The sequence below is a fragment of the Scyliorhinus canicula genome, chromosome 14 (assembly GCF_902713615.1).
Source record: "Scyliorhinus canicula chromosome 14, sScyCan1.1, whole genome shotgun sequence".
NCBI lineage: Eukaryota > Metazoa > Chordata > Chondrichthyes > Carcharhiniformes > Scyliorhinidae > Scyliorhinus > Scyliorhinus canicula.
In genome coordinates, this window is record NC_052159.1 from 52,858,679 (window position 1) to 52,884,714 (window position 26,036).

A 26,036-nucleotide genomic window follows, 5' to 3' on the forward strand; every position below is an offset into this window, starting at 1 on the left:
ATTCCAGATTTGTTTTTACTAATTATATCCTATTACAATATTGCTTGTCCTGAATCTTTGAATTATCCATACTGAAATCATGTCACTTGGAGGCATACATGTGTTAATTAGAATTTAGTCAAGAGCATTTTGTGCAGAGCTACGCAAAGAAACAAGCACAATCGTCAGCTCAAGCTCCCCGTCAGGAATTTGCAACATGATCATTGAATTTATTGGAAACAATCCCAACACAAATACTTAAGTCAGGTGCACCTGTTGTCCAGGAGCTGACAGTAACATTTTACATACTAAGGACTTTACTTTCAAGATATTAGTACCAGCTCAAGTGTTTTTTTTTTCAAAATATTCGAGCGACTCCTAAAATTCCAAATTTGTAAGTATAATGCCTGGGTGCGATTCTCTGGAAAGATTTTTAAGTGTGGTAACAAGTGAGAACTGCTGCAGCTTCCCAGCACTCGGCCCGACAAGGTCGGCAACGCTAATCAATACCAATTGGTCCGCTTACAGGCTTCTCGCCGCAAATGAAGGCTTGCCGGCTGATTTGCTGGGATCGCCATCGCCAGCCACCTGCTAACGAGGTCGAACAGCATTTAAGCAGCACTTTCTCAGCCAATCCCAGCCAGCTCCCAACAATGGCACCCAGGAGACCAGCTTCAGACTCAGGGATGCAGATTGGGGAGGCTCCGAGACATAGTGGATGCTAGGCGGGATGTCCTGTCCTCCAAGGGTCCCAGAGGGTCAGCTATTGGGAAACCAGTGCTGCCTGGGATGAGGTGGAGGTGGCTGTGAATATGATCAGCAGGACTGGCCTCCAGTGCTGAAAAAAGGTCAAATGACGTACACTGGGCAGCACGCGTGAGTGTGCCTCTCCCCCACCCACCCACCCACCCCCCGAGATCATTTTGCCCCCAAGCGAGCATCCTCACTTCCCAACTCTCCATGCAACCCTCAACCCTTCCTCCAACCCACTCTCCCTTCAACACCCCACCAACCCTTCTGTCACACTCCCCCCTCCCACCACTGTGAACCACGCATGTGGCTAACGATGCCCGCTGTGTCTCCTCATGAAAAGCTTTCCCAGATTCGCCGGAGGTGGCCCAGAATAGCGGAGAAGTGCCGAACATAAGAACCTCACCACCTTTGAGGAGTGGGCCCTGGGGGTGACGGGGGTGGCCAAGGACAGGGAGGTCACCAACGCAGAGGCTGGTAGATGTCACAGAGGTGAGGAACAAACAGGTCCGGCCGAAGGACCTGTCAAACATGAATTGTTATTGTTTTTCTGGCTGACCAGTACGTTCCACTGACCACATGTCCATTCTCCCACACGTCCTCCAGCTGATGGCACCGGGTTATCCCAGGCGGCACCCTCTCCAACCTCCAATGAGAATAGCTCAGAAGAGAGCTCCAAGGATGCCACCATGATAGTCGCAGCACAGCTGTTATCCCCACCCTCCACCAGTGCAGATACACGCACCTCGGTGGGACATGTTCGTGGTCAGGCTTCTGGGGCACAATCTGCAGAGCAACACACTGCAGCTGATGCACATCAGGTGGAGGCAGGAACCCCCAGACGAGACAGCAGTTGGAGGTCTGCTAGATTTCTGGACCCAACTGGGTCCCAGCCTGATTCTGAGCCTGTGAAAGAGGTCATCCCTGATGGAGACGTTAGGATGCAACCATGACGTTCAGATAGAGCTGTCAGTGTCACTCCAGCAGGTCCGTAGCCGTTTGGAGGAGTCCCCTGGCTACGGAGCAGGAGATAGCGCCAGCAATGCTTGGCACTTAGCCAACTGCTAGGGTGGTGACTGCAGTGGAGAGCCTGGTGCATGACGTCAACACCATTAGTGAAGGTGTCCAAGGTGTTGAGCTGTCAGTGACGGTCATGGCTGAGGGTTTCGACAGAATGTCTGCTTTGCTGGGGATACCACCCAGTGCCAGGCTGACCTTGATGAGATTCTGCAGGACATGTCCCGCCCTCAGATGGGAATGGCCGAGGCGCTGCAGAGCATGCCCCTGTCACTGAGGAGCCTCACTGAGGGCGTAACACACTGGTGCAGGCTATGGGGAACTGCCAGGGCTGACAGAGCCAGATGATCCAGGGGCAGCCAGGGCTCGAACCAGCTGCCCCTCTATCCTAAGGTAAACCCCAGGGCCCAATGGGCATCAAACGGGAGTAGAAGACGCCGGATGCCAACCTGGGCCAATCCCATAGAATGGCGATGGTGGTGACCAGCTCCCCTGAGACGAGGCCATGTCTAACAGCCAGCACAAGGGATGGGGCGCCACGGCTAGGCATGTGCCTCCAACAAGCGAGCTGGGGCCCTCCAGCCCCAGAGAGGATGCTCGCCGGGGCATTGAAGGCAAAAGGATGAGATAAGCAGCTGGCCTCCTCCACTTCTGATGTGCATCCTGGGAAACACCGAGACGCAATGGCAAAGCTAGGAAGGCAAGGCACATCGATGATCACTGAGGGCACTGAGGGAGAGGGTGCGCGAGGTGGGAGGGGTTAGTAGGGGATGGGGGGGGGGGTAGGGAGGGTGGGCGAGTTGGAGCATCGGGAGAGCGGGCAATTATAAAACATAATTAACACCCTTATGCACAATTAGTATGAAGCCTTTGTTACTTTCTTGCGCAATGCAAGCTTATCTCCAAACCCCATGCCCATCTCTCCAGACAATCCCCCTCCTCCCAGGCATACCGCATGCAGGTGATGGGTATGAGCAAGCACTCAGCAGACAGGCAGAGGTCAGACTATGGCATTGAGGAGCAACTGGCTCCGAAATTGGTGGCGGTGCCGCTTTTCCAATGCTCTGCCGCAACCAAAATAGCTCTGAGTATGTCGCAAGCCATCGGGACGGCCTCAGGACATTGCCTGAGGCCCTACCCCAATGGGCCAAGCTCCCGACGGCATGGAGCGTATGTGCTATTCTTTTCCGGGAACTCGACGTGGCAGCTGTGGACTGAGTCTAGCGCCGCCACAGTCGGGGGGGGGGGGGGGGGGGGGGGGGGGGAGCCAATACACGGGCAGGGGGGGCTTTGGCGGGAGCTGGGGGAACTGGTGGGGGTTGGTCCGGGGGTGGCAAGCCTGGCGAAAGGTGGGCACTATTTGGCAGGGTGGGTCCATCCGCCAGATGCTCTGTGCTACATGCCTGCCAGCCTCCCACCAGATGGAGGACGATGCAGCTTTTGCGCCGTTTTTTGGGGCGTAAAACATCACTGTTCCCACGCCGTCTTCAGCATAGTCTCCCAAACGTTGGATCAGGCCCCTGATATCTGAGGGAAGTTGTATTAAAGGACTTTTTTTCAGGAGGAAGGCATAGGCCTGTGCCCTTTGCTTGAATCTGACCTGTACACAATCTCCACCACAAGAACAACATTATCAATGCCAAGAGAATCAGTGGATCTTTGAACCTTTCACCTAATTCCAAGTAAGTACAGGAAAGATGAACAACATCTGTCAATTCACAGTGCACAGATACATCCAGGAACTCACTAAACCAATCTTTACCCTGGAAGTCCACCAGTAGGATTTGAGGCCTGCAATTAGTTTATATTGCAAGATTCCCTAAAATTCAGGCGCTTAAACTCTGCCGTGGGTCTCCGGATGTCTCCAGGTTCCACAGGTTCAATGGTGGAGTGCAGTTCTGCTGAGGGGCCATGCAGGACTGCACAGTTGGAGCTCGTTATATCTTGCAGAGTGTCAGGTATACTCTGTCAGGACAGCAGGAAGATGCTGCTGTGGAAGTAGCATCCTGGTATTAGATGCAGGCCCAGTGGTATAAGTCTGCATATGCTATATCTGGGGAAGGGTACAAAACGAAACTCAACTTATCAGGTTCTTTCTCTTCCTCTGTCACCATCAGTGTTCACTCTTCCTTAATATATTATCTGGTGACCCTTCTCAAACCAATTCTACATAGGTGAATATACCGATAATCCCGTACCAGCCTCCCCGAACAGGCGCCGGAATGTGGCGACTAGAGGCTTTTCACAGTAACTTCATTGAAGCCTACTCGTGACAATAAGCGATTTTCATTTTTTCATTACTTTGAGTTTAACCATAGAAAATGTGGATGAATGTATGTTGGAACGCTGGCTGTAAGATGTTTCTTCAAAAAGAGCTTACGGTCTGGATTCTCCGAAGCACCGCGCCAAAATCAGGTTTGAAGCGGGGGCGTAGAATCCAATTTCATGCTGAAATCGGGTCCGGTGCTGGTCCGGCGATTTTACAGGGCACGGAATACTCCACGCAGCTGGGGGCCCTTTAACAGAGGCCTGCCAAACAATCCTCTGCTTCCAACCAGCCAAGTTCCCGACGGTGTTCTAACTACCTATCGCCTTTTAGGAAGCTCGCGAGACGCCCTGGTGAGGGGGGATCGGGCACCGGGGGGAGGGCTTTAAGGGCGGCTGGGGGACAGATTGCACTGGTCGGATCTTCGGGCACAGCTGATCGGGGGGGGGGGCCTACATTTTGCAGCTGCTTCCGTGGTTCGAGACCGCCATGGCGCTCGGTGCAACCGCTGGAGGCCACTGCAGTGCACATGCGCAGCCCCGAAACTGGAATTGCGTGGGCCTGTAACTGCAGCTAAAGCTGTGTGAATCACTCTGGGTCCCTGCTAGCCCCCTGCAGGTGAGTGAATTGGATGGTCTTTTTTATTGGAAACTCAGGAGTGGGGACATAGACCCACTATGGAGAATCCAGCCCTACATGTTTAATAGTGCGTCACGGAGATGTACAGTGCAATATATACAAGTGAGTTCAAAAAAAGAAAATTGACAGGATTAGCCCGAAGCATAAAGGAGGGCCTCCAACCTTGCCTCTGGATGTTGAGAATGCTCGATTCAAATTGATTCACTGATTTGTAACAATTATCTTTCCTCTCATTCAAGCTTTCTCCCTCCTGTCGTGCGCTGCCCTATCCTGAAAGCTAGGTAGTGTTGAAAGGTTGGAAGTTACTGTGTATGTAAATTAACATATTTTAGGCTCACAATCCAAATGGTAATGCAACAAGTGACATGTGAAGTGTGCCATCCTGCATTATGATGACGCACATGAGAATGGCACGATAGCGCAGTGGCTAGCTCTGTTGCTTCACAGCACCAGGGTCACGGGTTTGATTCCTGCTTGGATCACTGTCAGTGCAGAGTCTGCAAATTCTCCCTGTGTCTGCGTGGGTTTCCTCCGGGGGCTCCAGTTTTCTCCCACATGACCCAAAAGACGTGCTTGTTAGGTGAATTGGTCAACTGGGAATAAAGCGACTTTTAGTCTAACAGAGTGAAAGTAAACACCTGCATTGTGCGTAATTTGTCATTTTCTTACCATTTGCTTTTTTCCTCCCCTGATGCCATAACCTTTCAGCCATGTGACACATTGAATTCTGTCCACTATTTCCAGTCGATTAAAGTGTACAGTTCATTTTCCAAAGAGGGCACACCTTTGCTGCGTTTCTTGCCGAAGCCCAGTGTGCTCATTCATATTTAACTCACATTTGGGTCAACTTTTAACAATTAAAAGCGCACCTTACCTCTCTTAAAGGTGTCCCTGAGTTTCCGAAATAGTATCCTGGCCGGGATTCTCTCACCCCAGGGACAGGCCAGAGAATCGCCGGGACTGGGGCCTACCAATTGGCGGGCCGGCCGGCCAATTTCCGCGCCGGCCCCTGTAGCCCTTCGCCATGTTGTGTCGGGGCCGGCACAGAGAAGGGTGCCACTGTGCATGCACGGCAATTGCGCCGGTCCCACTGCGCATGCGTGCGTTGGCGCCGGCCCAACTGTGCATGCGCAGGCCCGCAACTCCCATCTGACGCCAGGGATCGGCAGCTGGAGCGGCGTGGGTCGCTCCAGTGCCGTGCTGGCCCCCTGTAGGGGTCAGAATTGCTGCTCCTGAGGCCATGTTGACACCGTCGAGAAACACGACAGCGTTAACGATGGTGTCAACACTGAGCCTCAGGATCAGATAATACCGCACCCCGTATCTCAAAGGACTCTGCTAACTTCTTCTGATGGATCTAAAGTGCAGAACTCCTGTTTTGGATGTCTAAGGACAGCACGGTAGTACAGTGGTTAACACTGTTCCGACAGAGCTCCAGGATCCTAGATTCAGTTCCTGGCTTGGGTCACTGTCTGTGCGGAGTCTGCACATTCTCCCCGTGTCTGCGTGGGTTTCCTCCGGGTGCTCTGGTTTCTTCCCACTAGTCCCGAAAGACATGCTGTTAGGTAATTTGGATATTCTGAATTCTCCATCTGTGTACCCGAACAGGCGCCAGAATTTGGCGACTAGGGGCTTTTCACGGTAACTTCATTGCAGTGTTAATGCAAGCCTACTGGTGACAACAAAAAATTGGATCTGACTAAACTGAAGGCACATTTTACCATGTGCAACTGCCTCTGTGAACTATGGATGTGAACTATGGATGTGAATACTACAACACACTCCCATAATTGCACCATTTCTCCACCCACAGCCCCATCTGGAAAAAATGGCAGCTGCCGGTTTGGAGGTGAGACTTCCAGAATTGGACCTCCGGTGCCCTTTTGGATAGTTTGGAGACTCTCTGTGTCTTTACAAAAATTCAGGTCCAAATTAATATTACCCATCTCCCTTCGCCTTTCACCCTCCTCACAGCACAAAATCATCCAAAATTATTTTATTTTCTATTGCAGCTAATCATTGTTCCATACCTCCACAGGAACGTGACCTGTGAACTCGCTTTAATAATGGTACTGTTCCAGTAATTGACACATTCACTGGGTTTTTTCTAGACAGATGTCATAACTCCCATGAGGACCATGGGAAAACAATCATTGATCTCCCTTTGAGACTCATGGAATATGAGCACCCGAGATAGGGGGCAGAGCCCAACAACTTGGGAGTCGTAAAAGTGGGGGATCAAAGCAGGCCCATCTCAGGGCCTGGTCGGATCTATCCTCCCAGTGAGGTCTGCACTGGGAGTGAGATGCTGTGCGAAGTATGTAATTGTAAATATGTAAATAAATTAACTTTCGTAACTGACAGCTTCCTTCTGGATTTACCTGAATCTTTGAACCTGATAATTCCATTGCCCATCATCCCACAACAAGAAAGTTGTCTTTACGGTTACATAGAGCACCCAAAACCTACCAGTTCCAATGAGGTTGGACCAATTTTCCATACATTTTTACTTCGGTTATTTTATGGTTTTTAAAAAATTATTTTGGGTGTAAGGGGGTCATGCACCTTGCTTTGATTCAAAAGGCAGAGAAAGAGCAGGAAGGCAGTGCAGGTGTCCCCTGCGGTCATCTCCCTCCAAAACAGGTATACCGTTTTGGATACTGTTGGGGGAGATGACTCACCAGGGGAAGGCAGTAGTAGCCAGGCTCATGGCACCGTGGCTAGCCCTGCTGCACAGAAGGGCGGGAAAAAGACTGGCAGGGCTATAGTCATAGGGGATTCAATTGTAAGGGGAGTAGACAGACATTTCTGTGGTCAAAAACGAGACTCCCGAATGGTATGATGCCTCCCGGGTGCAAGGATCAGGTATGTCTCCGATCGGCTGCAGGACATACTGAAGGGGGAAGGTGAACAGCCAGTTGTCGTGGTGCATATAGGCACCAACGATATAGGTACAAATCGGGATGAGGTCCTACAATCAGAATTTAGGGAGTTAGGAGACAAGTTAAAAAGTAGGACCTCAAAGGTAGTAATCTCAGGATTGCTACCAGTGCCACGGACATTCAGAGTAGAAATTCAAGAATAGTCAGAATGAATACATGGCTTGAGAGATGGTGCAGGAGGGAGGGGTTCAGATTTTTGGGACATTGGAACCGGTTCTGGGGTGGTGGGACCATTACAAACCGGATGGTCTACACCTGGGCAGGACTGGAACCAATGTCCTCGGGGGTGCTTTTGCTAACACTGTTGGGGAGTTTTAAACTAATGTGGCAGGGGGATGGGAACCAGATTAGGAAGTTAGAGGTCAGTAAAGAGGCAGCAACTAAAGCCAATAAGGTACAAGATGATAAACTCAATGTGACTAAGGGGAAGAGTAGACAGGGAAGAGATGATGAACGCAAAGAGACAGGTGGTCTGAGGTGCATTTGTTTTAATGCGAGAAGTGTAGCAGGTAAGACAGATGAATTTAGGGCTTGGATTAGTACCTGGGAATATGATGTTATTGGTATTACTGAGACTTGGTTGAGGGAAGGGCAGGACTGGCAACTGAATATCCCAGGGTATAGGTGCTTCAGGAGGGATAGAGAGGGAGGTAGATGGGGTGGAGGAGTTGCATTACCAGTCAGAGATGATATCACAGCTGTGATTAAGGAGGACACTATGGAGGATTCGAGCACTGAGGCAATATGGGTGGAGCTAAGAAATAGGAAGGGCGCAGTAACATTGTTGCGACTTTACTACAGGCCTCCCAAAGCGAGCATGAAGTAGAGGTACAAATATGCAGACAGATTATAGAAAAATGTAGGAGCAATAGGGTGGTTGTGATGGGAGATTTTAACTTGCCCAACATTGAATGGGATTCGTGTAGTGTTGAAATCGTAGATGGAGCAGAGTTTGTAAGGAGCATCCAGGAGAGTTTTTTAGAGCAGTATGTAAATAGTCCAACTCGGGAAGGGGCCATACTGGACCTGGTATTGGGGAATGATCCTGGCCAGGTGGTTGAAGTTTTAGTCGGTGATTACTTTGGGAATAGCAATCACAATTCCGTAAGTTTTAGAATACTCATGGGCAAGGACGAGAGTGGTCCTAAAGGAAGAGTGCTAAATTGGGGAAAGGCAGACTATAACAAAATTTGGCAGTAGCTCAGGAATGTGGATTGGGAGCAGCTGTTTAAGGGTAAATCCACATTTGAAATGTGGGAGTCTTTTAAGGAAAGATTGATTAGAGTGCAGGACAGACATGTCCCTGTGAAAATGAGGGATAGAAATGGCAAGATTAGGGAACCATGGATGACGGGTGGAATTGTGAGACTAGCTAAGATGAAAAAGGAAGCATACATAAGATCAAGGCAACTCAAAACTGATGAAGCTTTGGAGGAATATCGGGAAAGTAGGACAAATCTCAAACGCGCAATAAAGAGGGCTAAAAGGGGTCATGAAATATCTTCGGCTAACAGGGTTAAGGAAAATCCCAAAGCCTTTTATTCATATATAAGGAGCAAAAGGGTAACTAGAGAAAGGATTGGCCCACTCAAAGACAAAAGAGGGAATTTATGTGTGGAGGCAGAGGAAATGGGTGAGATTCTTAATGAGTACTTTGCATCGAAATTCACCAAGGAGAGGGACAGGACGGATGCTGAGGCTAGGGATGGATGTTTAAATACTCTACGTCAAGTTGTCATACGGAAGGGGGAAGTTTTGGGTATTCTAAAAGATATTTCAATCCAGGCAAATGCGATGTGATGCATTTTGGAAGATCAAATACAAGAGCGGACTATATGGTCAATGGAAGAGTCCTGGGGAAAATTGATGTACAGAGAGATCTGGGAGTTCAGGTCCATTGTACCCTGAAGGTGGCAACGCAGGTTGATAGAGTGGTCAAGAATATATACAGCATTCTTGCCTTCAACAGACGGGGTATTGAGCACAAGAGTCAGCAGGTCATGTTACAGTTGTATAGGACTTTCGTTAGGCCACATTTGGAATACTGCGTGCAGTTCTGGTCGCCACATTACCAGAAGGATGTGGATGCTTTCGAGAGGGTGCGGAGGAGGTTCACCAGGATGTTGCCTGGTATGGAGGGTGCTACCTGTGAAGAAAGGTTGAGTAGATTAGGATTGTTTTCGTTGGAAAGACGGAGGTTGAGGGGAGACCTGATTGAGGTCTACAAAATTATGAGAGGTATGGACAGGGTGGATAGCAACAAGCTTTTCCCAAGAGTGGGGGTGTCAGTTACAAGGGGTCACGATATCAAGGTGAGAGGGGGAAAGTTTAAGGGAGATGTGCGTGGAAAGTTTTTTACGCAGAGGGTGGTGGGTGCCTGGAACGCTTTACCAGTGGAGGTGGTAGAGGCGGGCACGATAACATCATTTAAGATGCATCTAGACAGATATATGAACGGGCGGGGAACAGAGGGAAGTAGACCTTGGAAAATAGGAGACAGGTTTAGATAAAGGATCTGGATCGGCGCAGGCTGGGAGGGCCGAAGGGCCTCTTCCTGTGCTGTAATTTTCTTTGTTCTTTGTTCTTTGTTAATATATGGTTGTTAACGCCATGAGCTTTGCACATTCAGGAGACAAAAGGAGAGAAATATAAATCTACATCTTGAAGCCCAAAAATCCAGATGGAATGCAGATGCAGCAGACCTGGTGAAAAGCCAAGACTTAGATTAACATTTAATGGGGTCCAGCAACAGACCTTGACAAGTTTAATAGGACTGTTGTAAAGCATTAGAATTTATAGCAGACGAGACGATAGAAACCATGCATGGCTGATCAGCAAGAACAAACCAATCAAGAGTTGCCAGTAAGTGAGTAGAAACCAATAACCATAGTGTAGCTATCTAATTAAGACATATCGATGTGAGTTCTTTCTGAGTCCCTGAAGGCACCAGATCACCAGTTCATTCGTCTGCCTTAAAGTTCCAACACATTATTGTTCTACAAATTGTTTTTCAAGAAGTGAAACAACTTCAGAAAATGTGTTCAGTTCAGTTCTTGGCTTCTCCATAGATGCTTCTACTTAAAATTGTCACATAATCAAATTCAGCTCGACTTTGACTTTCTGATGTTACATTAATCATACACTTTTCATTGTTTTAAAAGAGAACTCTGTAACAAATATTAGAAATAATCAAGCCATACCTGATCGATCCGAAACTATACTCTTCCAGCAGATCTCATCCCTGAACTAAGAGTTCCCTGGAGTAAGCACATTGAAAGAGGACATGTCTGCTCTGTGCTAAATTATCTTAAGTGTAGGGAGACTTCTTAAAAGCACAAGTGCATAATTATCCTAAAGAAAGGATGATTTGAAATAGAATCGCCCCCAAAATGTTGTGGAGGTATATATGTCCGTGTTGGAGGTGTTTTCTTGAGATGGTTACTGCAAGCTGCTGATATTTATGGAACTGTTTCAGCCAAGTTTCCGGTGGCAAGGGAGCAGGATTAGCTTAAAGGAAGAAAGATCAGTACCAGGTTTCTGAAGTGGCACAGCAAGCTGAGGTAGCAACGCATTGTGCCATTAAAGGGTAGCACGGTGGCGCAGTGGTTAGCATTGCTGCCTCACGGTGCCGAGGTCCCAGGTTTGATACCAGGTCACTGTCCGTGTGTAGTTTGCACATTCTCCTCGTGTTTGCGTGGGTTTCGCCCCCACAACCCAAAGATGTGTAGGATAGGTGGATTGGTCACGCTAAATTGCCCCTTAATTGGAAAAATTTAATTGGGTACTCTAAATTTATTAGGGCAGCATGGTAGCACAGTGGTTATTGCAATTGCTTCACAGCTCCAGGGTCCCAGGTTCGATTCCCAGCTTGGGTCACTGTCTGTGCGGAGTCTGGATGTTCTCCCCGTGTGTGCATGGGTTTCCTCTGGGTGCTCCGGTTTCCTCCCACAGTCCAAAGATGTGCAAGTTAGGTGGATTGGCCCTGCTAGATTGCCATTTGTGTCCAAAATTGCCCTTCGTGTTGGGTGGGGTTACTGGGTTATGGGGATAGGGTGGAGGTGAGAGCTTGGGTAGGGTGCTCGTTCCAAGAGCCGGTGCAGACTCAATGGGTCGAATGGCCTCCTTTTGCATTGTAAATTATATGACATTCTATGGAATGATACAACTTAAGTGAGCAAGAGCAATTTTTGTCATGATGAATTCTCAGGTTTTGGCTGTTTTGGTAGGAGAGACCCAAGTAGAAACCAAGGGCGGAATTCTCCCAAGTCCTGCTGGTGGGTTCAAGGTGGGCATGGGGGAAGAATATGGCAGGATGCCCAGAAATGTATTCCATGTAGCCGTTAATTTACAGCGAAATCTTCTGCTGGCACCCACTATGGCAGGTCCAAAAACCTTCCAGAGGCTGAATCAACCTCATTTGCATCCCATTAATGGGATGCAGAAGAAGGTCCAAACCCCTCTCACGCCCCACATCAGACTCTCCGTGACGCTGGCAGGAATACACGCTAGCGTAAAACACATTCGGAACAGCGTGGAGTGCAGATGTCGGGACTAATCTGAACAATGTCTGGGACTAGCTCCAGAGTTCAGGATGGAGGCCACCCAAAATTCTGGAACAGCACAGCATTGGGTTGGGGTTTGCATCTGCAGCTTAACTTTCCAGATTGGGTATCCTGGAGGAACTCCAGCTTCCAGCTTCAGCATGTTCCAGGAGATCCATCTTCATTCTCAGGAGGCCTGTCTTCTGCTCTCAGTATGTTCTCAGAGATTTTATCTTCATTTTTCAGGTGATCCACCTTCTTGCTTTAATTGGGCACCTTTTCAATCTGATGCCTGGACCTGATGACGAACTATGCACCCAGGCGGCCGCACCACTGAATACAATGTAAAACATCTGGGTGCATAATTATTGAGGTCAGCAGAAAACAGTCCACGTTCCCACCCCGCCTTGGACCTTATTGGAAGAATTCCGCCGCAAATGTTTCCAACCTAGGAGAAAAATTGGCCTGAAAATAATTGTTAGTGATGGCCCTGCACATATTTTTCATCATTCTCTTTTTAAAAATAAATTTAGAGGACCCAATTCATTTTTTACAATTAAGGAATTAAGGGGCAATTTAGCATAGCCAATCCACCTAGCCTGCACATCTTTGGGTTGTGGGGGCGAAACCCACGCAAACACGGGGAGAATGTGCAAACTCCACACGGACAGTGACCCAGAGCTGGGATCAAACCTGGGACCTCGGAGCCATGAGGCTGCAGTGCTAACCACTGCACCACCGTGCTGCCTTGTTTTTCAGAATTCTCAACTAAATTAGATACTCCCACCTTGACACCAGAAAATCAACGGGATGGGGAGCAGCAGGTGCCATCCCAGGAACACTGGAGAATTTTTACACCATCGTATTCGAATGATCGTTCTCTATTGATCAACAACGTCTCCAACTTCTTGGTCAGGGCATAGTTCATGTCATGAGTGGGGGAAGCTGAACTTAAAAATTATAAAATAAATGGGGCAGCGGCAACATAAAGAAAAGTTCATCCTGTTTTTTAAAAATAACAATCCGAACTTCACATTTTTATTTCACCGAGCACCGAATGAGAACTTATCCTGCATCCTGCGGGCTGGTTTAGCTCACTCGGCTAAATCGTATGGCTTTTAAAGCAGACCAAGCAGGCCAGCAGCACGGTTCAATTCCTGTACCAGCCTCCCCAGACAGGCGCCGGAATGTGGTGACTAGGGGCTTTTCACAGTAACTTCATTGAAGCCTACTCGTGACAATAAGCGATTTTCATTTCATCCTCTGCTTGCATTGTCCCACTATTACTTTCTGGAAATGTGGATAATTTTGAGGTTCATTAGCGTTTTACATTTAGCTGAACTGTTATCAGGTAAGTTTGAATTGCAGCTAAATAGCAAATTAAAACATTTAGCATCATTATATAAAGATCAAAAACATCAGAAAGTCAGTTGATCGCATATGTTAATCAGATTTTGTTTTGACAACGCTTTATTAAAGCGTTTTTACATGGTTTTCAAAGGCCATAAACCAGTATCTAACTACACTTTAATGAGAATTTAACTACACAGTAACTACATTTTATCTGTGTAATTACACAGTTGAAACAACGTCATTAATATGCTAAAGAGTAATAGATGAGTTAATGCAGCCGATATAAACACCATGATTATTTAGTTGTTAAATGTGGTAACTTGTTATATTATGTTAGCATATTAGAGGTGAATGCTCCTATTGTGAAAAATGCTCTCAGTGTAAGCTATTTATAGGGATATAGGAACAGGAGTAGGTCATTTAACCCTCAAGCCTGTTCTACCATTCAATGAGGCCATGCCGGATCTGCAGCTTAACTCCATGTATCTTATTTGCCACATATCCTTTCATACCTTTGGATATCAAGAATCTATCAATCATAAGTTTGAATTAAGTAATTTAAATGAAACTATCCAGGAAATGTTTGTTTTTGTTTGAAGGTGATTCTGGTTGGCAGATAATTCAAACTGAGTGACTTTGAATTGAGAAGTAGACTGAGAAGTAGCTTTGACCAGGAGTTAAATTTCTCTGACTCTGGAGTTCTTCTTCATTCTGGACTAACAAACAACAGATGCACTGCATATAGGCAGGTGAACCGTGCTCGTTGGGTAAGCAATGAGTCAGTAAGCCTAAAGCTGAAAGGAAACCGGCAGTTTTAGTAAACTCAATGCTCATGTGCTATAAATGTTGTGGGTCCTTCATGATCAGCAACTGTAATTTCAAGACAAGATCAACGACGCATATACCCATAAATGGGTTTCTGGTAATCTTCTGACAAAGTTGCAGTGGCCAATGCAGGAGATTTTGTGCGATCATTCCTAACTAATATGGAACAGCAGCTCAAAATCCAGCAGAATACTGAACCAAACAATGAGAAAGCCTGTGTTATGAGGCATGATTGGAGAAGCTTGGGCTTTGCATGTTGAAACCAGGCATCTGAGGGGATCTTGCAGAAGTATACCAGCTAATAAAAGATATGTAAAAGGTAGTCCAAAACATAACTTTGCAGGTTGTGAAAGTATGGCAAAAGGGCCTCAGGTTCAAACTGTGAGTTGATGTTAGGAAGTTTATCATACAAAGAGTAATTACAATACAAATAGATTTCAGGATAGACTGGGTAGTGGAGGTGAGAACCACAGAATCATTTACAAAGCCACTTACAAAAGACAATTGGATGCTGCAGTGGGTGAAGAATCTTCCTCACCCATAAATATCTTCATGATCTTATCACAACTCAGCAATGACCATGTTTAAAAACATGACTGTTGGCTTTAAGTAATTTAAATTTAAGTGAATTAAATATGCGATTATCAATGTACGTCATGGGAATCCTGGAAAATAATTATCCTTCTCAAACCCAAGGGACATTACCATTTCTCTGAATTGTTTGTGTTCTGGGACTGAATTGCCTCTTGGGCAGAAAGCAGGTGGTGACTCCACTCCAGCGGGCCACAGGAGCCTGGGTAACATCTTACCAGGGATCACTGAAGACAATTGTGTCTCTCCTACGACGAGCTGCTGGCCCAATCAGAAGACTGACAGCTCAGCAGCACCAGATCTAGCAGTGGCCATTGCTGAGGCTGCATGACCATGGCGGGGTTTCCAAAATGGCAGAGCACACTCGAGGAGTGGTATGTTTAGTTGGGAGGGTGGGAGCTGTGGTGCACTAACAATGCTGTTGCTGCAGAGTGGCCATTCTGTTGTCCACAGAATACCCATGAAGAGGACTCTACCCCACCGACCCCCCACCCAGAACCCACTGAGCTTTTACCTGACCTTTTCCACACACGGCAGTGGGCCCTCCCAATGTAAGCCAAATACCAACAGCTCTTAATTGACCATTTAAGTGGCTCAACTGACCACCAAGTGAGCATCTATGTTGGCCAATTCTTGATGCTGGCAATATGGCACGGCAGCGGGGGCATGTTGGGCTTCCCTCCTGACGATTTCCTCACCATGTTGCCAGGTCTCCCGTTTCCCATTCCATCGCCAATGGGCTGGGAAAATTCAGCCCCTGGAGTGCATCGTGAAATTTCCTGGGAGGTCCATTTTCTTAATAGCTAATCTAAACTCAGTAGTAACTCGACTGAGTTGGTAGCATTCACTTTGTTTACCAATTATCTTGTGAGCACATTGTCAATAATTATATGTACAAGCACCTATAGAATAAGATAGAATGTTTATTCTTTGATTGTTTTACCAAAATAAGTACTGCAAATTAATACTGATGCATTCATTGTAGTTTAAGGACATGTGTGAATGAAATGTTAAACTTGCACATAAGCTGTAAATTCAGAACATTACATTATCCCATCATTTACTATGCACTTACACCAACGTTGTGAATTGTTTCTAAGGCACATTGACACTAAGCTTGTGGGTGACGATTTTCATTGTTTTGGACTGTTAAAGACCTGCCTAGATCCCAAATGTTACTCTAACACAATTTTCTGGTCTCGCCTCATTTGCACAATTATACATGTGCTAACTCAAATGAGTCAAAGGATGACACCACTGAAGAAAGGTGTCTCAGTAAAATGTTATAATATAGTGAAATGGGGGGGGGGGAGAATTGAGATAGATTTAAAACGCATTTCACCCCAAAATGCTGGAGACAAGATGAAAGTAAAGGGACCCATAAGTGCAGGTATTAGCTGCAGGCAGATAACAGTAGAGTCGAAGTGCCTAGCCTCCCTTTTGATGGCAGCTGACACTGAAGTGTTTTATGGGATGCTTTCAAGGAGGATTCTCCACCATTCAACCACACTACCTCCAGAGTGCAGTGATGCTACTGAAGACGTTTGTTGGTTTGAGACAAATGGTAACTGTTACTACCTGTACACAGGTATGTTGTATAGACGTGACAGACATTTTTACATTAGTTTGGGATCTACATCCATGGTGCCCCAGACCCCGAAAAGGTCGGTTCTGATGATCATTTCCACATAGGTATGATAGGATTCACAAAAATGGTTAGTGCCACCCTGCCAGATGTACCCAAATTAGCAATGCTGACTGCAGATTGCCTGGCATGTTGTCTTTCATGAAGTACCAACCCTTAGCACTACAACTTGAGGCCTCAACGTGATAAAAAGAAATTCCATGCAAATTTGATGTATCATGGGCGGAATTCTCCGCCCCCGTGAAAAAAGGGAGGTTCGTTGTGAACTTGGCCGAGTTTCACGACGGCCTCGGAGGCCCGCTCCTCGCCCCCTATTCTCCCCTCCCGGCGGGGCTAGGAGCAGCGTTCCATAACTCTCGGCCGCGGGGGAATTGCGCCAAGAATGATGCGGTCGGCGCGCCTAATGACGTCAGCCGCGCATGCGCAGGTTGGCCAGATCCAACCCGCGCATGCGCGGCTGATGTCATGACGCTGACGGCACAAACCCGCGTATGCGCGGTGGCCGTCTTTCCGCTCAGCCTCCCCTCCTCGTCTTGCGGGGCGGCGGAGGGGAAATAGTGCGTCCGATTTGGACGCCGGCCCGACGATACCGATCGCGGACCTGTCCCCTCCCGAGCACAGTCATGGTGCTCTTTCCTTGCTGGGCCACCTACAAGCCCCAAACGGGCTTCTCACTCCCATTTCATGACGGCAGCGATCAGGTGTGTTTGCCGCCGTCGTGAAACGGCCGCGAACGGCAGGCCGCTCGGCCCATCCGGGTCGGAGAATCGCCGTTCGCCGTGAAAAATGGCGAGCGCTGATTCTTCCGAGCGGGGCGGGGGGAGAATCGCGGGGGGCATGAAATTTGTCGGGGGGCCCTCCCGCGATTCTCCCACCCGGCGTGGGGAACGGAGAATCGCGCCCCATGACTTTAGAACTGGAATCTTCCTCCTTCAGGGAGTCTCAATTCATTTCATTCCATGTATAATTGGGCTGACTTCAGATTCAGCTGCAGTTGAACAATAAGTACGTTGCTTTGGAGTAATGCTGCAGTTCCAGTGTGAATACATTCTTAAACAATAACTTGCATTGATATAGTGCCTTTAGTGCATTGAAACATTCCAAGACCCTTCATTGCAGAATTATCAAACAGAATTTGGCACTAAACCATATGAAGAGATATGAGGAGAGATGCCTCCTTGGTGATAGGGGTAGACTTTAACAAGTGTCTTAATGAAGAAAGAGATAGAAAGACTTTCAGATGGAAATCCAAAGCTTAGAGACAAGGGGCGAGATCTTCTGGCTGTTCATGCTGATGGGATCTTCCAGTCTTGCCGACTGCGCACCCCCATCACAGGTGGGATGGATTCAATAGGAGATCCCATTGACAGCAGTGGGACCACAAGATCTTGCCAATGGCCAACAGCAGGCCACCTCCTGCCATTGAAAAACATGCTGCAGGAAGGCCAGAGACTCTCGGCCATCGAAGCAGAATACATAGTCACCAGTGGTGGAGTGATTAAATTAATGGCATGCAAGAGGCCAGAATTGGAAATCTTGGAGGGTTATTGGACTGGAGGAGATTTCAGAGTCAGAGTGGGACAAGGCCATGGAGGGGATTTAAAAACTAGGCTGTAAATGTTATAATTAAAATGTTGCTGGACCAGAAGCCAATGTAGGTTAGCAAGTACAAAGTGATAAGTGACTAGGACTTGGTTCGAGTAATTGGAGGGGCAGCAGACTTTCAAATGTGCTCAAAATTATGCAGGGTGGAAAATGAGGGAGTGGCTGGAAGGGCTTTGTAATAGTTGAGTCTGGATAACAGAGGCCTTGATGATTTTCTCATCAGTGAATGAGCTGAGGCAGGGACAGAGGGGGTTCTAGAGTTTGAATTAGGTGACAGCACAGATAAGTGGTTGGGAGTCAATGATGACACCAAAGTTGCGAGCAGTTTTGTTCAACCTCAGACAATTGCCAAATGGAGGAAGGAAGCCAGTGGGATCTTCGTAGATTCAGCCAAATAAGCAATGCTGGTTCTTGAAGGCCCTGGCAAAAGCATCTTTCATGAAATAGCAACCTTTCCTACTGTAAATTGGGAATGATTATGTAAAGATGAGAATCCCCTATAAATTGGGATGACATGGCTTGAATGTAAATCAATGTTGAACCTACTTGCTTCAGGGATCTCATTCCATTTATAAAATTATGTCAATAGTCTCATGGCCTGTGCTGAGTTTTTCATATACAACAGTACAAAAAGCTTGGTGGAGGAGGCGAGACATGTAAACAACTCAAAAATGATCAAATGAACCTCTGTGTAAAAATGAAGCGCAGTGATCAGTTTAAGTTAGAGATCAGTATTGCAGGGCTGACAGCCAAGTATGGAGACAATCAAGACATTATGAAAAGTGGTAAGAAGAAGATGTGACTACTCACCTTCTTTGATCTTCTTCAAAATGAGTCTATCAACCTGGTGTACATCTTCTACCTTTTCCTTAATCGGCAAAAAGATTAAACGTCCTCAGTATTCCGAACCTACATAAATGAGTGAGTAACTTTCTTAAAATATTACAATTTGAAACACAGAAATGAACAGTGCAAAGGTCTGTGTGACAATTATCTCTGCCTGAGGTTTTACAAAGACGATCACAACTGTTTTTACAATGGTTCTTCGCAGATTTTCCGAATAGTTCAAGAGAATAATTGGAGATGTACTATAGGATGTTGTGATTTTTAATTAAAATGTGTATATGCTTCAGGTAGGACTTAGAATTCCTATTGTGCAGAAGGAGGTCATGTGGCCCATTGAATCTGCACCGATCCTCTGAAAGAGCACCCTACCTAGGCCCACACCCCTACCCTTTCCCCTTAATCATGTAACCCCGTCCAATCTTTGGACACTAAGGGGTAGTTTAGCATGGCCAATCCACCTAACTTGCACATCTTCTGTGCAAGTGTGGGAGGAAACTGGAGCACCCAGACGAAATCCAAGCAGGCACGGGAGAATTTGCCAATTCCACTGACAATAACCCAAGGTTGGAATCGATCCCGGGTTCCTAGCGCTGTGATCCACCTGCATTGTGATGAAATATTCAGCCCAAAAATTAACCCATCACTCTCTTTCAGATATTAAATGATCTGATGTACATTTCTGACATTTTTTCTTTTTATTTTAGAAGATGTGTTGGAATGTTTTAGTGTAACTCGTCATTGTTGGATAATTCAGTGTTTCCCAATGTCAAAACCATTAATAACTGCCAGATCTGCTTTGAGGGGAGTTTAATCCAGGGGATGAATCTGAATGTGGGGTTTATCTAGGCAGCAATTGTAATTGTTTTCCAATCATTATGTCACAACACATCTTTTTCTTGTAAATAGTGATTTAGATTTTCACACACTAATAGCTTCCATTTGAAGAATATAGAAACATAGGAACAGGAGTAGGTGATTCAGCCTGTCGAACCTAGTTCATTCAATATGACCAAGGCTCATTGATACGTCAATGCCTTTTACCCACACTGTCCCGGGGGCTGGATTTTCAAAGAACTGCAGGGTTGGGACCTGATGCTAGAATGAATTCAAAATTACAGTTTTGGAATCCTGATGAACTGTCAGAACAAATGGACAGGACCCTTAACAAGCTCCTTGACGTGGAGCACGTCAAGGAGCTTATTAAGGGTCCTGTCCATTTGGGATTGTAATTTTAAGTGTTTTTCCACTTGAACAGTCTAGTATATTGTGCACAGCTGTCTGTTTGCTAGTAGGGGTCGAAGGTAAATTATTTTGTGGTAGGTACTATATCCACTGTGTGGGCCAACGAACACTGACACATGCACTACATCTACCATTCTTATTCATTGTGGCCTTCCACTGTGTTCCACCTCAAGAAGCTGCCTGCTTTAATCGGCATGGCTCCAATATGGCTACCTCCTTTTATATTGATGTGGAGATGCCGGCGTTGGACTGGGGTGAGCACAGTAAGAAGTCTTACAACACCAGGTTAAAGTCCAACATGTTTGTTTCAAACACTAGCTTTCAGAGCACTGCTCCTTCCTCAGGTGAATGAAGAGGTTTGTTCCAGAAACATATATATAGACAAATTCAAAGATGCCAGACAACGCTTAGAATGCGAGCATTTGCAGGTAATTGAATCTTTACAGATCCAAAGACAGTGGTAACCCCAGGTTAAAGAGGTGTGAATTGTCTCAAGCCAGGACAGTTGGTAGGATTACGCAGGCCCAGGCCAGATGGTGGGGGATGAATGTAATGCAACATGAATCCCAGGTCCCGGTTGAGGCCGTACTCATGTGTGCGGAACTTGGCTATAAGTTTCTGCTCAGCGATTCTGCGTTGGCGTGCGTCCTGAAGGCCGCCTTGGAGAACACTTACCCCGAGATCAGAGGCTGAATGCCCTTGACTGCTGAAGTGTTCCCCGACTGGAAGGGAACATTCACCAGGCAAGAAAATGTTCCTGATTGAATTTGTGTGGACTTGGGACATTAAAAATGGCAATTATCAGTGAAAATTGTTTGACTTAAGACAAAACTGGCTGCATCAAAATAATCACAACCTATTTAGAAAATATTTTAAATTATATGACATTCTACAAGGTGATAATGTGCAAGGACCAAGGCGGAATACGATGCCTTTGCAAAGCTGAAGTGCTAATAATCTACATTCATTTAAATCACAAAATGCAAGACAGCCAATTAAGCAGTAAAGATGTTGGGATTAGTACTGAATAAAGCAGCATAATCGAGGTATTTACATAGAGAATAACAGGCTTTGAGTGTATTACTGTCTTACAGACTCCCAGATCCTTTCTAACACTAGACATTATGTTTAGTGCCATCAATGTCCGGATATATAACAGGTTGCTATAATGTTCCTTCACTATTTTAATGGAAGCATTAATCTTTTAATTTACATAATTTAATGCTTCCCTTAAAATAGAGGACAAGGAAATGTCATAAGAACATGTTCAGTGTTTGTAAGTTAATATTGTCAAGAGTAATTTTTTCTTCAATCTTCTAATTGTTGCTATTTTTGTGCTTCTTACTTTCAGTTTCCTTTTGCTCCCACCAAGTTTTCTTTATTTTATTCCACATAACAGGCCCACACTTCGAAACATGCAGAGTTATTGATGTTACTGATATGCCATCAATGAACACATGACAAGTGGTGAATATAACTGAAGCTTTAATACACTAAGCAGAAAGCCACCTGGCCTCTGGTCCCGAACTGGATCAGAGGCGGAGTCCAGCCACCTTTATACATGAGCCCGAGGGGAGGAACCAGCAGGGACAAGCCCAGGCATGTAACAATACAATACAATACAGTGGTTTACCACATTTACTTTGTCATTTTTATTCAAAAGTACATACTCTACTCATGTACTTTTGAATAAAAATGACAAAGTAAATGTGGTAAACCACTGTATTGAATTAAGCATAGTACTCCAAATGTAAACTAATGATACAACTATAGCTCAACCTCCACCTTTTATAATCCCTTGACGTAAAGGCCATTTTTTTTTTTTTAAACTCAACCATTAGTTTTAAGTGATGTCTGTGCATGGAATTTTAAATTTCACAGTCCCTAGCTTTTCACTGTTTAAAAAAGTTCTAATCTTGAATTGAAAGTGAGTAACCTTGCACTTTGCCACCTTCAGCTCCATATGCCATAGTTGTGTCCATTCTCTGTGGGGTAGATTTGGGACAGCAGACTGTCATAATATACACATCAGTATATGATGGTGCAAAGACACACACTGACTGACACACTGCAAGACCAATCAACACACACAACACAGCAGCCAATCACCAGTTAGGGCACGGTCACTATAAAGCCAGAGGGCACTAGTTTTCCCGCTCATTCGGGATGCAGCCTCTGAGACAGACAGAGCCCGCAGTCAGTGGCACAAACATCCACCATGTGCTAGCAGTATAGGCTGGTCAGGTTAGGCATAGGTCTTCAATCAATCTAACATAGTGTCTACCCACAGTGCAAGTATGTTCAACAGCTCTTAAGTAAATAAAATAGAATTGTACTATTACAAGTGTTGGTAGCCTGTCTATGTTAGTGCTAAGGTAAACGCAGTCTCCACAGGCCCAGAGAACCCAACACATCATGGTACCAGTACGTGGGTCAGCTCAATGGTGTGCGTGAAAAAACCATCCGGCGAATTATGTATATGTATTGATCCCAAGGACCTCAACCGCAATATTATTATTGCAATATCTCATTCCAAAGCGTGAAGAACTCGCCTGCGAGATGGGCTTGTGCCAAATTTTTCACCAAGCTAGACGCATCCAAGGGGTCCTGGCAGATCCAACTCAACGCATCCAGTAGGAAGCTCTGCACCTTTAACACCCCATTTGGCTGGTATTGTTACAACCGGATGCCGTTTGGCATAATCTCTGCATCGGAAGTGTTCCACAGAATTATGGAACAGATGATGGAAGGTATCGAAGGGGTACACGTATATGTGGACGACATAATCGTCTGGTCTACCACCCCGCAGCACATTGATCGCCTCCAACATGTCTTCCGATGAATCCATGAGCATGGCCTCCGCCTAAACAGGGCCAAATGCTCCTTTGGTCAAACAGAAATGAAATTCCTCGGAGACCACATCTCACAGTTTGGCGTGCAGCCGGATGCTGACAAGGTATCTGCCATTAAGGCTATGAAGACACCGGAGGACAAGAAGGCGGTCCTCCAATTCCTGGACATGGTCAATTTCCTGGGGAAATTCATCCCTAACCTCGCCTCCCACATCACAGCTCTCAGGAACCTGGTCAAGAAGACGACATAGTTCCAATGGCTCCCTGCCCACGAACAAGAATGGCGGGAACTCAAGGCGAAGCTGACCAAGGTCCAGGTGTTGGCATTTTTCGATCCGGCCAAGGAAACAAAGATTTCCACGGATGCTAGTCAGCCCGGCATTGGACCAGTGCTCCTTCAATGTGACAACGCCTCCTCATGGGCTCCTGTCGCATATCTGTCATATGCAATGACGCCCACCGAACAGCGCAAATTGAAAAAGATGCCTGGGCCTTCTTACCGGAGTCATCAAATTCCATGACTATGTCTATGGACTCCCAAAGTTCACAGTCGAGACAGACCACAGGCCACTGGTCAATATCATTCAAAAAGATCTGAACGACATGACGCCGCACCTGCAGCGCATTCTCCTTAAACTCAGGCGGTACGACTTCGAGCTAGTCTACACCCCGGGTAAGGAGCTCATCGTCACCGATGCACTCTCCAGATCTGTCACCACACCCTGCGACCCAGCGGGCTTCGTGTGCCAGATTGATGCTCATGTGGCATTCGTCGCATCCAATCTGCCCGCCACGGATGAACGGTTCATCCAAATTCGTCGCGAGATGGCCCACGATTCCCTGCTCCAACGTGTCATGCGCCACCTGACAGATGGGTGGCTGAAGGGCCAATGACCTCAATTCTATAATTTTAAAGAGGACCTGGCGGTGGTAGATGGAATTCTACTCAAGTTGGACAGGATCGTCATCCCGCACAGCATGCGCAACCTCGTCCTTGAGCAGCTCCATGAGGGCCACCTGGGAGTGGAGAAATGCCGCCGACGAGCCCGTGGGGCAGTGTACTGGCCTGGAATCAATGAGGACATAGCTAACGCCGTTCTCAACTGCCCAACATGCCAGCGATTCCAGCCTGCTCAGCCAAGGGAAACCTTGCAACCACATGAGTTGGTCACATCCCCCTGGACCAAAGTGGGCATCGACCTGTTCCATGCGCTTGGCCGGGACTACGTCCTCATAGTGGACTATTTCTAGAACTACCCGGAGGTAGTTAGGCTGCACGACCTCACCTCAACAGCGGTCATCCGTGCGTGCAAGGAAACATTCGCCCGCCATGGCATCCCGCTCTCGGTCATGTCCGACAATGGCCCGTGTTTTGCCAGTCAGGAGTGGTCCAATTTTGCCAAACGATACAACTTCACGCGTGTCACGTCCAATCCCCATTACCCCCAATCCAATGGCAAAGCAGAAAAGGGGGTGCACATCGTAAAACGACACCTGTGCAAGGCGGCCAATGCAGGATCCGATTTTTACCTTGCCTTGCTTGCTTACAGATCCGCTCTATTGTCCACCGGCCTGTCACCGGCTCAATTATTGATGAAGCGCACGCTACGGACGTTGGTGCCGGCCATTCATGTCCCGGACTTGGACAACGATCCGGTCCTTCGCCAAATGCAGCTGTCTCGGGCCCAACACAAATCGGCATACGACGCCCATGCCACGGATCTCCCTGATCTGGCTCCTGATGACGAGGTCCGTGTCCAGCTTCCAGATGGTGGCTGGTCTGCCACCTCTGTGGTGCTCAGACAAGTGGCCCCCAGGTCATTTTTGGTTCCTCTACCAGACGGCTCTCTTCTGCGCCGAAATAGGCGGGCACGACGACTCCTTCCTCGCTCGCTACCAGATCATCATGTCCTGCCTCGCCATCACGACAAAACCGTTACGGACTTTGCAGATCTCCCTTTCGCTCTGCCACCCTCTGGGTCTGACACAGTCCCGCCCATTCCAGACCAGGTGGCCCCTGACCCACCCTTGAGGCTGTCAATCAGAATTCACCGCCCACCTCAGAGACTGAATTTATGAACTGCCTGAATTCATGGACTCTCTGAACTCATAAACTGATAGTTTTGTTACATTGTTTGATTAACTCACTGGTTTGTACATACTGCTGCTCTAGTTATTTTTCTGTTACATACTGTCCATCTGCACTAGACACCTTCCACTGTAAATATCTTAGAGTTTATGTACATAATCTTGTAAATATGCTCACATATGCCACACATAGTTAGGAACATTCACATCATACATTATTTATTACCACGAACACACATTTTTTTTATAAAGTGGGATGTCATAATATACACATCAGTATATGATGGTGCAGAGACACACACTGACTGACACACTGCAAGACGAATCGACACACACAACACAGCAGCCAATCACCAGTTAGGGCACGGTCACTATAAAGCCAGAGGGCACTAGTTTTCCCGCTCATTCGGGATGCAGCCTCTGAGACAGACAGAGCCCACAGTCAGTGGCACAAACATCCACCATGTGCTCGCAGTATAGGCTGTTCAGGTTAGGCATAGGTCTTTAATCAATCTGACATAGTGTCGACACACAGTGCAAGTATGTTCAACAGCTCTTAAGCAAATAAAATAGAGTTGTACTATTACAAGTGTTGGTAGCCTGTCTATGTTACTGCTAAGGTAAACGCAGTCTCCACAGATGCAGAGAACACAACACATGAAAGAACCTCTGGGAGGGCTGAAGTGTTGGAAGTTGATTGGTGAGTGGCCAGCCAACAATGGAAGAGGTGAACGAGTGCTTCAGTGGCAGATGGGCTGTGTTTGGAAGAAGTCTGCTATTGGGATGGTGAGAATATGGGGATCAGACACTCAGCTCAGAGTTGAAAAGGATGCGAAAGTTGAAGGTAATCTACTG

General features: G+C 46.8%; 1 protein-coding gene across 4 annotated transcripts in view; it reads right to left on the reverse strand.

Moving 5' to 3' along the window:
- The window catches only part of sgcg (sarcoglycan, gamma), an 807,130-nt gene that overhangs the window by 658,121 nt on the left and 122,973 nt on the right, over nucleotides 1-26,036 (reverse strand). For all 4 annotated transcript variants that reach the window (XM_038818379.1, XM_038818381.1, XM_038818380.1 and 1 more), the window contains exon 2: nucleotides 18,964-19,062. The gene's annotated coding sequence lies outside the window, so the exon portion shown is untranslated. The remainder of the gene's footprint in view (nucleotides 1-18,963; nucleotides 19,063-26,036) is intronic.